The 12648-nt window shown below is 37.0% G+C and overlaps 1 protein-coding gene across 2 annotated transcripts in view; it reads left to right on the top strand.

The window, feature by feature from the left end:
* Positions 1-12648, top strand: part of GRID2 (glutamate ionotropic receptor delta type subunit 2) — a 730540-nt gene that overhangs the window by 43387 nt on the left and 674505 nt on the right. The window lies entirely within an intron of this gene.

Raw genomic sequence — 12648 nt, 5'->3', positions numbered from 1 at the left:
TCAGCGCTTCTGCAAATCAGACCCTGGGGCCTCCAGGCAGGCAACCAGAAAATGAGAGCACGCAGTTACTATATGAAAGCCCACTACATGTGGTTTTTTCTTGTATGGGATTCAGAGGTGGTTGCTGACAGCAGAGCGTTGGTGAGACTGGGGAGTCTTTGGTTGCATTCCAGGCCCTGGTGTGGAGTATACTCCATTTGCTCCAAATTATCACATTTGTTTCCACTTTTCCTCTTTTCTTGTTCTAAGCCCTTTCACTTTACTTACTGAGACCTTGTATTCACTCTTTAGGCTTGTTGCCAGCACATGTCTCTCTCCCCCTCCTGCCATTGTTATGAGTCAGTCTCCTGCCCTCCCCCCCACCCCCTTTTTTTTTTTTTTTTCCAGTTCTCGTTGTGACATTCCTGTCCTATTCTCCCTGCCCTCTGGATCTGGATCCACAGTTCATTGTCTCCTTCCCGTTCCATTGTCTCATTCCACTACCACTCTGGCTTTCTGACAGTCCTAGGTTTAGTTCAGATCTTTGGGTTTTTTCCTTTATACAAGTTCTCTTTCTTCCTCTTACCTCCTCCTGGCAAAGGAGGAGCAATAGTTTCTTGCAAAGCAAATCCAGGCTCCCACTCTCCAAATCATCTCCACTTTTTCATATCCCACTACTCTTATTCCTGTTTGCCCCAGTCTTCGTCCAAAGTGTTATCTCATTTCTGCTTCTTCTGCTTCTAAAGAATTCCCTGATTCCCTCCATGGTCATTCTGGATGCCTTTCCTAAGCATCTTTTCTTTGAATTTTAGACCCCTATCACCATTTTTCTTCAACTTACTGCCAGTTTTCTTCTTTAGTAACTTTTCATGCCTGTCTACAGCTATCACTCACAACTTAATTTTTTTCCACTTTTCCCTTATTACCCCATAATCCTCCTGATGATTCTTGTTCCCCTTCTGTATTCTTGTCATGAAGGTTCCTTCACTGTGCTTTGTCCTCCTCTTCCAATAAATTTTGGAAAAGTATTGGTGAAATGAGCTGCCTGTTCTCTGCTCCAATTCCTAGGCCTGATTTACCTGCAGTCTACTAGAGCTGCAGCTTCAGGGACAGTTCTCAGTCAGTCTTGGACTGGAGCGATCCAGTGCAGAGTAGGTAGTGAATTCAGATCAGAAGAGACCTTGTGAATCAGATATCAGTGAACATTTGAACCCTATTGTGTCAGAGGTCCATGAGGGTGGCTGCGGCACACCTTTGGAATGAAACTGGGGGGGTCTGGGGAAGGATGCTGAGACAGCAACATGAGGAACACTCTTCTACAATACCAGTTCAATCACCTTTATTTAAAAAAGATAAATCTGACTCAGACAGATACTTACTAGAGGAATAAAATAGTGCTCAGGTGGTTCTAACAATGATAAGAAATTTACAGTTAATTTACAACTGTTGTATCAGAGTACATTTGTTCAAGTGAAAATTGACACTGTTACGTGCAGATTTCCCCTTGGGCCCTCCCCTTTTTTTTCCCAACAGCCAAAGGTAGATGAGGCATATTCACATCAGGTAACCAACTTTTCGATTAATGCTGTTTTGTCACTGCCCTTCGACTTAGCATGTCATTGGTTTGTATTTGTGCAGCTACCTGACTTTTGTGTGCACAGAGAACTACTCTGTTTGTTGGTACACATAAAAGTGGAAGCATTGCCTAGGTTCTCAGTATTTCCATTGATACAGACGAGTGTAAGGAAACCTGAAATGTTATTTTTTTCCTTTTCTGTTAGAACAGTTATGGCTACTGGGAGAGGTGAATTCTATTAAATATATACTCATTACAGAGAGAATTTTAGGGAAATAGTTTTAATTCTGATATGTTGTTACAGAGTGTAAAGAAAAGTGGAAAACTAGGACTGAAATGGGCCTCAAGAGGTAATCCTCTTGCCCCAAGTCATTTTATGTGTATCGTTCCTAGCAGATATCTGTCTTGCCTGTTCTAATTACAGACTTTCCACATCCTCGCCAGGCAATTTGTCACAGTCTGTTACTCTTTTCACTGTTTGAAAGTTTCCATTATGTTTAATATGCATTGTTCTTGCTGCAAGTTGAATCCATTAGTGAATATGGAAAACAGACTATTCCTATCCTCTTTGTAGAAGCCTTTTATGTACCTGTGGATTATCATTCTGCATCTTCTCTAGCTTATCTATAGCTGTCCTCAATGCTGCTACACATTATTTTGCATATTGTTGAGATCTCAGATGAGAGAATTTTATCCCAGCTTCTTAAGTACTATTTGTTGGCGCTTATCTGAAATTCTGAAAAGGCAGATACTATATCCAGGCAGGCAGATAGGTACATTTAAAGGACTGCAAAAAGCCCTTCTTGCTTACCTGGAGGAAAATTTGTCTAGTACATTTCTTTCAGATCGCTGTGGACTATTTTCATCCCCCGCTTGTTGTCCCTAACAGACTTTTTCCCCCTGTCTGTTGTAGGTTTTTCAGTGACTTTTTCTCTGCCTTAAATTCAGACTGTCAAGGGGCCTATGCTTCTGTAACTGCATGAATTCAATGCGTTTTAGAAATAACTGGGAACTAAGTTAAATGAAAAACTTCGCTTAGAAAAAAACCTTCTACATCTTTTTCCAGGAAAAAAAAATTTGAAAGTAATTGTTAAGAAAATGTCTATTTATACAGATGAAATTTAGACAAATTTGTTATGGTTTGGCAAAGAACCCACAGAGAATGTAACCTGTTAGCTCCTTTATGTTTTTTGAGCTATGTGAGGGAACACTAAGGACATAGTTAGATTTTAACATGTGGCTTTGGTGTCTATTCAGTGGCTTTGCCCAGTAGCATGGAGCTGCTGCACTCATTTTCAGTGCTCCCCATCCTGTGAGCTGAGCTAAACATTTTTTGTCCCAGTTAGCATAGCAAGAGGATTCTTCATTGCTCACCTCCATTTTCTTGGGTTTCCTGTCTTGGTTTTCAGTAGTTGGCAGCCTTAGAATTGACCCTCCCAGTGAAGCACAGTAAAAGAAGCATGAGCTTGGCTGTAAGCAGGTGTATGCAGGAGAGGAGGACAGGAATAAGCTTGGGGTGCAATGGGAGAGTAGTTGAACTTCTACCTATTACTCACCAGAGCCTGGGCTTGAACTTGTTCACAGTTGATTGTGAGGATCGGTGAGACCTGATGGTAGGGTGGACATCTCATATTCTTCTAAAGACTGTCTACCTAGAGGATCACAGTGCGCTTGTTAACAATTATTTCATAAGCTCATTGTATTAATATAATTATATGATCAGGTGTTTTTTGCTTTGTTTGTTGTTGGGGTTTTTTTTGTTGTTTGTTTGGGGTGTTTTTGTTGTGTGGGTTTTTTTTTTTTTTTTTTTTTTTTTTTTAAAGCTATATACATGACAACCTGTGCTATGGGAATGAAGCAAAGTTGCATAGATTGTCCTTTGTTTTTGTTACTTGGTGCAAGGCACGTGGAAAAAGAGGCAATGGAATAGAAAGCAAAATAGCCTAGGAAACTTTGCTATAGAGAACCAGCTGAATTTGCTGAATATGCAGCAAGTCACACAAAGTTTCTTGCTTGTTCTTTTCTGCCCCCCGCACCCCCCCCCCCCCCCTTGATATACATGATATTTCACTTGAGGGACTTCTGAGTGGTTATAGTGTTAATCATGTCATTGGAAATGTGTTTCATAGAGATTTATGATGGACTCTTAAGATATTGTTTTCTAATCAGTCAGCTATGATTAATTGACTCATGGACAGTTTTACCTTTAATTGCTGACCCTCTGTTCCTTGTGTATAATATGGACCACCTTGTTTTACAGGAGAGTTATCAAGCTAGTTTGATTATCTTTGTTTAAAAGAGGAACACACTAAGATAATACAATAAGAGAACTATAGAAAGCCCATGAGGAAAGTGATAATTCTGTATTCAGTGCAGGGTTTGGATCGTGTCCAGTAAATACACTGTGGGATTACACTCTGGGTAGCAAATGGGAAAGGAAAAGATGAAAAACTATCAGCTGAGTACTATCCATACATACTGTGCTTTGAATAAGACAGATGTCCTGTAGAAATATAGTATTTGAATGGAAATAGAGAATATACCATATGCATATAAGAATGCCAGGGAGAGTTTGTTTAGACAGGCTTATTTCTGGAATTGTACAATGTCTGAGATATTGAATTTGCCATTGCTATATTCTTTAAAGCCTAAGAGTTTCTGTGGGGGGTTGTAAAATTCATCATAACTTCATTTTATAGGATGCCCAGCTTTAATTTAGTCTACTGCCGTAAAAAGCATACTGGGAATTTTCTGTAGGGAAAACAAGTACTGGGGTAACAACAAGGTCATATATGAAAGAGTACGTCATGCACGTAGAGGAATAGTGGTATGCAGTAAATGAAATGCAAGGTTATATCAGATAAACGAATTAACTGTCAATTAATGTCAATTGACAGTTATGTCAATTAAGGGTCCCTATTGAATTTTCAGTCCTAAATTTAGTATAAGTAATAAGGCTATGTTGATAAGTGCTTGATCGGTGGAGGCAGTGAATGCAGCATAGCATGAGAGGTTGGAGACACTTGTCAGGAAACATATGGGAGATACCTGTTCACCATGATTGCTGCCTCCCCATGTCAATGGGGTAGTAGCTGTCAAGTCATTGCAGACTAAACTTTTAGACACAGCAAATGACTTTTCATCGAGGAAGCTAATCAGAGAATCAATAGAGGGGCAGTTTATTGACACAGTGTTCCTGCCAAAGTATGTTCTGTAACAATGTGCTTACATTCAACATTCCTTCAGGAACAACAGAAGTCAGAATAACCAATATGCACCACTTAATTCTACAAACAGGAGTTTTAGAAAAACGAGGATGTTTTCTAAAAAGAAACAGAGAGGCAGCTAAAAATTAATCTTTACAGATGACGTGGATGTTGTGTCAAGCCACTGCATTGGAAGCTAAAAAACCCCAATGCATTAAAGCATTTTAGAAAGAACAAATTAAAAAAGCAGCATTATTAAATACTGAGATTAGAGAGATTACTAAATATGCAAATATTCTTCACAAAACTGAATCCCCATTCACATATCAAAAATATTAAAGGATGTAAAATCTTTTAAGTTTCTGCAGTAAGGCAGAGCAAACAACATTGAGGAAGAACTTCCAAAGACTTTTCTTTAACTCATCAGGTGTGGGGTGCCAGTCAGGTAGTACATAAGGCCCAGTGGATGATCAGAGTATAAGAAGCTGAAGCACAGTTCACCCACACACAAAAAGGATTTGTTGCAGTAATAATAAATGCAAAATAAATTGGGCAGATTCCCACATGGTGACATCTTTTATTTTTTTTTTCTTCAGGACTTGGTTACAGAATGTAATTCAGTAGAAGAGGTGGCAGAGCAATCTGAGAAAATAAGCAGTAAATATTAGTTAAAAATATCTGAACCCGGTGGCATTTACTCAAGAGTTCTAGAGGACCTTTAAGGGTGAGATAGTTAAACTATATTGACTGTGTTACCTCTTGCCTGACACTTCTTTGGTACCAAAGACTTGGAGTAAGATTAATGTGATGTCAAACTATAAAACGATTTCTTGAGAGTGTCCAGGGAACTACTGACCAGTAAGCCTACATTCAGCAAATGATAGAAACTAACAAGGGTTAGTTACTGGACATATAAATAAAATATATGTTGTGGAAGATTCAATGTGGCTTATTTAGTCATTCCTCACTGTTAGAATTCACTTTGGGGGCTAGAGTAATTCTGTTGATATGATCTGCTTAGGTTTCCAGAAAGTATTTGAAAAGGTTTCTGACCAAAAAGGCTATCGAAAAATCTAACTAGCCATGAGAGAAAATGAGAGGTACTCAACATGAAGAACTATCTAAAAAATCCTCCAAAACAGCAGGGTGGGAATTAGCGTTCAGTTTTCTTAATGGAGAGGATGTCATAGGATTTTGTACTGAGGTCTGAATATTCTGGAGAAGTGGGTTTATAGTGACTAATGATGAAATTCTTGTGAGATTGCCAAGCTAGTCAAGATAACGTAGAGGAGACACAACTTCTAAGAGCAGCAAAAAAGCAGGTGAAATTCTAAGTAATTGTGAGGAGGTGCAAATGGAAGTAGAAAAAAATCCGAATTGCAATCATACACAGTGATGGATAACCAGTTAACTACTGCTTTTTAAGAATGAGGTGTAGGTGCTGCAATGAATAATTCTTAGTCCATTAGAAATTATTGGGAAAAGAGTGGGAAAAGCACAAAAACATTTTTTGTGTCTTTGTATATATTCACAATATGCCCATGTCTTGAAGACTATCTTAGATGGGTATGTTAGAACTTGCAAAGGTAAGAAGAATAATGATAAATTTTATTAAAGAATTATTTTTTTCTAAGTAGCAATTGAATAATCAAGGACTCGTCAGACTAGAAAAAGATATGACTAAAGGGTATTTGACAGGAATCCAGAAATCATTGTTAGCCTGATGGAAGATGAACAAAGAATTATTATTTACAGCTTCTTTCTCTACAAGAACAATGAGGCATCAAATGAAGCTAGCAAAAGGTAGTCTCAAAATGAGGAAGAAAAGATGCTCTTCAGAAGACATAATTAAGCTGTGCAAAACTGTGCTGTTGGGTGTTAGGAATGCTGAGTGGGTTTTATGGATCTAGAAAAGCAAGCGCACAAAACAGGGAAAGAGATTTCAGAGGACTGTTAAATATAAATATACCACCACTGATTGAGAGAGCTCCTAAGTAGCAAATCACTGGAGGTAAGGAGCTCTAGAATGATGGCACAAGTATGGGAAAGGAGGGACAAAGTGTGGATTTATGATGAAAGGAAGCAAATAATAACAGTGGTAAAGGATGGGAAGGTGTGAATGTGCTATATGAGAAAGGGAGGAAGAGGAGTGAGCAGAGCTGGTAAAAACTGCAGGTGGCTGAGAGAGCAAGAATGGGGATTTGGCACCAATGCTGAGTAGCACTGATGTCATCTAGAAAAGGAGTGGCATGAAAACCGCAAGAGGATGGCAGAGGAAGAGAGTTGAAAATGCATATGTTTTATGTGTATAGCAATATTTCCTTCTTGGATTGAGTGTTAGAAAGCCTATTGATCCTGATCTAATAGTACACTGTAGGTTAGTTGATTTGAAATGTTATATTGATTGAATATTTTCAAAGTACAAAAATTATATTTAAGGTATTGTTTGTAGGCTATTGTGTTTAAGAAAGAAACATAAGAAAGTTTGAGAATCAGAACTGTAAATCCAAATACAATGAAAGTTTCTTTAGTATGTGTTTTCTTACATGTATGATAATGAAATAGGGATCATCAGCTAGCTTAGTAGATCGCAGAGCCCATAGTTCCATTTCATTCCAGTCTCGTCACAGACCTCTCTTATCAGTACTATATATATTATTTTGTTTTTATCTTGTTTTGTTCTATTTGTTAGTTCTTTCTTTTGTCAGAGCACAGTCAGTTTAGCTTCTTAGCATAGTGAGGATCAACAGAAACATCAAAATCTTCCAAGTATCCAAGCAAAAGAAAACAGAAATGAATTTCTGTGAACTCCACTGCTGCATGTTCTTTAAAAAAAAAATTCCCCAGTGAATGAAATGATATTATAAGCTTTCCAAAGAGTTGATTACAGAGAGGCTCAGGAAAGGCCATTGAGTATGAGGTAAGTGACTATGTTTTACATTAGGCTGAGACATAAAATTAAGGCTGATAAACACAGTGTTTTCAAAGGCATGCTAAAGTTAAGCTCAAAGTCATGGCTAATAGAAGAAGCAGGGAAGAGGACATTTTGCTTGCCAAGTAACTTCTTTGCCCAAATCACTGGTTAATCCTTAATATAGCTATTTCCGATGTTCAGTTAATTCAGACATGCAAAATACTTCTCAGTTACATATTTCATACAAATCAAAAATTATCTAGTAAAACGTCAGTTCCAGGAATGCAGCTAAATTGTGTTGAATACTCTAACATCTGCTAGTGAAAGACAAAGGTTTTGTGGGGTACAGTTTTGCTAGATTTATTTGTCTCTTTTCAATTTAAAAGAGGATTAGCTTCCCTTTGAAAGCTGATTCCTTTGATTACTAGCATGCATGGTTTCATTTCCAACCTAATATTCCATGCAGAATGCATTGCACATGACTCCTAAGTAGTTCTCTTATTTATTTGTCCCGCTGCAGTGGGAACTGGTTGAGAATGAAAATCCTGTATTATGTGTTGAACAGGTATTAAAGGCAAAGTGTGAAAGCACAGAAACCACAAGGTTTACCTGATGATTGGTTTTTTAACTGTAATTAGCTTTGTCTTAATGTTACTAATTGGATTACATGTGAAAATGTAACTCTGGTATTTTAAGGTTTGAATGAGGAACAACTATTTTGCAATAGTTTTTCCACACTAAAGGGAATTCTCTCTGAGGCTTACGTCTTACCTGTCATTCAAATGATCATGATTTTGGGCCAAACTGAGAAGGTTGCCTGGTAGCTTGTAGTTGTCTGCCTCTATAAATGCCTGCAGCTGTTCTAGGACTTGGGGAGGTTTAGTGAGTTTGGGCTTTCCTTGAGAGATGTAAAACCATCTCTATCTCTTTCTTGGTTGAAGATAGTTTTGTGTTTCAGAGCTGGCATGATAAGCAGATAATCTCTTCCTTTTTCTAGGGATAAGATTATGAGAATCCTCCTGTTGACTTCAAGGTATCTCTGAGGTTGCCAGTGAAATTTGGTGCCATGTCATCTGGTTTGCAGGTAGCTAATTTCTGTGTCATACAGAACCTTTCACAAGACCATTTGGTGACTGTTACTTCCTCAGATAGGCCTTCATAACAGTCCCAGCTTTTCAGTCCGATTTTGTGGCCAAATATGGTGGTGTGCTTACAGAGAGCATAGGTCTTGCCTGACTGGGTTTTCTTAAATAGCATTTTCAAATGCATTCTGATTCAAGGCAGAATGCTGTTTTTCTACAGATGGGCCCTTTTCTGTCCGTCATGTTTATTTGTATTTTACACATTTTCTGTGTAAAGTGAAGGCAATTACTCTACCTCTCACAACGTTTAGAGGTTTTTCATTGGGTTTGCAGTGTTACTTCTGTTACTAATTTCTAGAAACTTTTATTTGTAGTTCTATGAAATGCTCAAACTGCTTATCTGCATCAGTTTTATCTCTCTGGCATAGTCTGTCCATCTAGGAGTCCTTATCAGTGGTGAAAGAACATTGCCTGTCTAAGAGCAGTTATCAGTGATAAAAGGACTTCTGCAGAAAAGAAAGGAAAGGGATATTTTACACTGAGTTGTAGAGATATTCAGGAGTATGTTTTGTATTTGTGATTGTGGGGGCCTGATGCAATGAAAAAGAGACTTCAGGTGGATAATGTTTGGTTTCAGACATAAAGAGTTTGTCGGGTAATAGCAAACTGAGTTTCATTTTAGGTAGGAATTATAAGATTCCTTAGAGACTGATCTGCCATTTCTAGTACATGCTGGACTGCCATTTAAGTGATTCTGAGTCTGGGATGCCTGAAGAATAATCAGGTTGTTTCATTCACTTTAGATTTTTTTTTTTCTTTATTTTAAGCAATTCGTGTAATGAACTGTCACTGGGTAGAAGTAGAGGTACATTTTAGATCCCCACACCTGTTTGAAGAATCTATAACATCTGCCCGGTACTGCTGAGAATTGACTCATCCAGTGTTTCATTGCTCGGAATCACTGACAGGGAATGCTACTATACATGGCCACATGCTGTCATCCTTCATTTGGTGAATAATAACAAAACATTTAGAAGTGCTGTTGTAATAAAATCGAGTAATGTAATAGGCCTCTTGACTGATGATTTTGTCTAAACAGATTTGTGACAAAAAAGCGTAAACCGTATTTTTTAATCCTTTTGATACGTAACTATACAGGGTTCCCTCCCCCTGCCCCATGCCCCATTGATCTCAAATGCACTTGAGTTGTCAGGAGACAGCTCAGTGAGGTCATCAAAACACAGGTATTGGTAGGGGAATATTACTTTCCAAAATAATTTGATATGATGTGGCTGGAGATGTTACTGTTATCAGGTAACCTGAATATTTAATTTGAGCCCTTTGTGTTTTGAGTGACCTCGTGGCAATCTTTATTACCAGTATGATGAGAACAAATGCAGTTCAAGGCCCATTATGACAAATGATAACCACGTGAATGATACTGTTTGAAATGAGTGTACCAAAAGCGCTGGCAGTGCTTTTTTGTACTGCCCAAAATTCTACTACTAGTCAAGCAACTTTTAACCGTGGGGAGGGCGCAATGAGAGCTTTGTGTGGTATGTACATCAATATACATTTTGCAAATGAATTTGTTAGTGATTTTTTCTGTTTTTATAGGTCCTGTGATTTTTTTCAGCTCTAAGTGACATGGAAATTATTTCTTTCACATCACTTGATCTTTCTTCAACCACTTCTGAAATGTAAAGGGTTCTACTTTCATTTCAGTCCATTTAATATTTTTCCATTTCATAAACACAATATACATACATTAAAGAAGTTTTTATGTATGCATGTTCTGGTGTCAAGTAACAGTTTCATGGAGGCTTCCATGAATGTTGTTAAACAAAAGATAAGTTTCTAAGTGTACCTATCTTCATATATGTAAAATGTTAGACTATTCATAGATGTAGGTATCTTTATTTACATAAGGACAGACATAGTTTCAACAGAGAAAGAGTATTTTTTTATTATGGGATGTTAAAGTAAGGCAAGTAACAATAAACACTTCACTGGTATTTCCAGTGGAAATCTTAATTCCTTTGGAAATCTATAGTTGCCATGCTAAAAAAGTCTGATGAAATCTAATTACAGTTGCTTCATCGTTAAACTTTAGGCGGTGTACTGAATAAAAAAGGTGTTTTTTCTATATTTATTCATCATCCCTTCTTACTGAAGACCTAAACTTGAAAGATTCATTAATGTTTTCTATAATTATATGTGCTTTCAATAAAAATTTGTTTTTACTTGATATAATTACCATTTGCATGTAGTAATTGAAATACATTTGCATATGTAAATCAGAATACTTCTTAGCATATAAGCTACTTTTAATAGCTATGTAATTTTATGAAGTTCTTTATTCCTTTAAACCAGATCTTGTTTTCTAATTTGCATATGCCTAACATACAAATTACTTGTGTTCCCCATATCTCACTAATGTTTTACTTAGTTTTAATTGCTAAACTTCTTTTCAAGTACTTTGAATGGGAGAGTTACGCTGTCTTTCACACTTCTGGCAAACAGGATTTTATTCTATGAGCCTTTACATAATGAAGAGACTTCCATTGAATCATGATTGAAAAGCAGATTAAATAGCAAACCCCATGCTATTCCTCTTCTTTCCTTCTAATGGAGTCCGTGCAGTAGCAGAGACAACGAATTTAGGCATAATCCAAGCACCTTCTCTCTTCAGTGGTCCTTCTAGAATTACACAAAGGGAGATTTTTAAAAATATAAAAAAAGTTACTTCTTTATTTCCTATATCTTCCACAACCATGTGCCTGTGTACATGGCAGTGTGCTAAAACTGATGCAGTCAACTTGTTGCTTTTTCTTTTTACTCATATCTAGTGCTACTAATGTAGTCACCCAGCACAGTTGTTTGTAGATGGAATCTGTTGCTTAGTGGTGCTGTAGTAAGACCTTTGCTGAAGAGGAACATTGAATATTTCATCATTACCAGTCCCTTGCTAATTCTTTCTTACTCAATTCTGTTTTTTATGGTCTTGTTTGACATTTTTGGCAGCTCTGTTAATTAAGCAGAAGTTATCCCTGATTAACGTACTGTAAGCTGCTTCTAAAGTGCTATAAATAATGTGGTGATTAATTGCTGTATCCAAACATAGTCATCCCTTAGCATACTTCACAGATGGATTGTTTTGGTGAAATGATGTCCCATTGTCATATGTATTAGAAACACTGATTGCAGAAAAACTTATCACTCAGTTTTTTTGTTTTCTTCCAAATAATTTATATCGCTTGATCATTAGGACAATAGGTAAAGAGAAGCCATTTTGAAAATACAAATGTAATATTCCTGTGGATTCTGTACAAGACCATGCATTGCAGTTGGAAGAGATTAATATAAAATGTCTGAGCTCTGGAATTTTCAACTTTGTTCAGCTCTTAAAAGAAAGTTTACTAACCATGCACAAATAAAATTGACTACTTGGAGGATGAGGAAAAGATTTTAATCTCAGTTATCAAAACAATGGTGGGTTTCATGTTTTTTCTTGCAAGTAAGGCATAAAATATGCAGACAGAAATGTGAATTTTTTTTAAAGTTGATAATGTCCAGTTTGTGTCAGAGAAAAGGCTGTGTATAATGAAACAGAATCTTGTATTAATATTTTTGAATAAATAATCTTTATTTCAGATTCTGATTTTAAACATTAACTGGAAGAAGACTAGTAGTGCTAAAATCAGCAAAGTTTTTCAGAATTTGTCCGTTTCAGAAAAGGAATTTTGTACCACAACAGCAGTACTGTTCCACTTGCTTTTTAGATCTGCTTAACTATTTTGCTTCTAACATTGACAGAAGGCAAATTATCTCTTCCCACACCTGTGAAGAGAGTATTTTAAAGTAAGTGTGTGTTTATATGTATACATACAT

This window comes from Leptosomus discolor, chromosome 4, assembly GCF_034619465.1.
Source record: "Leptosomus discolor isolate bLepDis1 chromosome 4, bLepDis1.hap2, whole genome shotgun sequence".
Taxonomy (NCBI): domain Eukaryota; kingdom Metazoa; phylum Chordata; class Aves; order Leptosomiformes; family Leptosomidae; genus Leptosomus; species Leptosomus discolor.
Note: the sequence above shows the minus strand (reverse complement) of the source record. Positions and strands in the feature narration are given on the sequence as shown.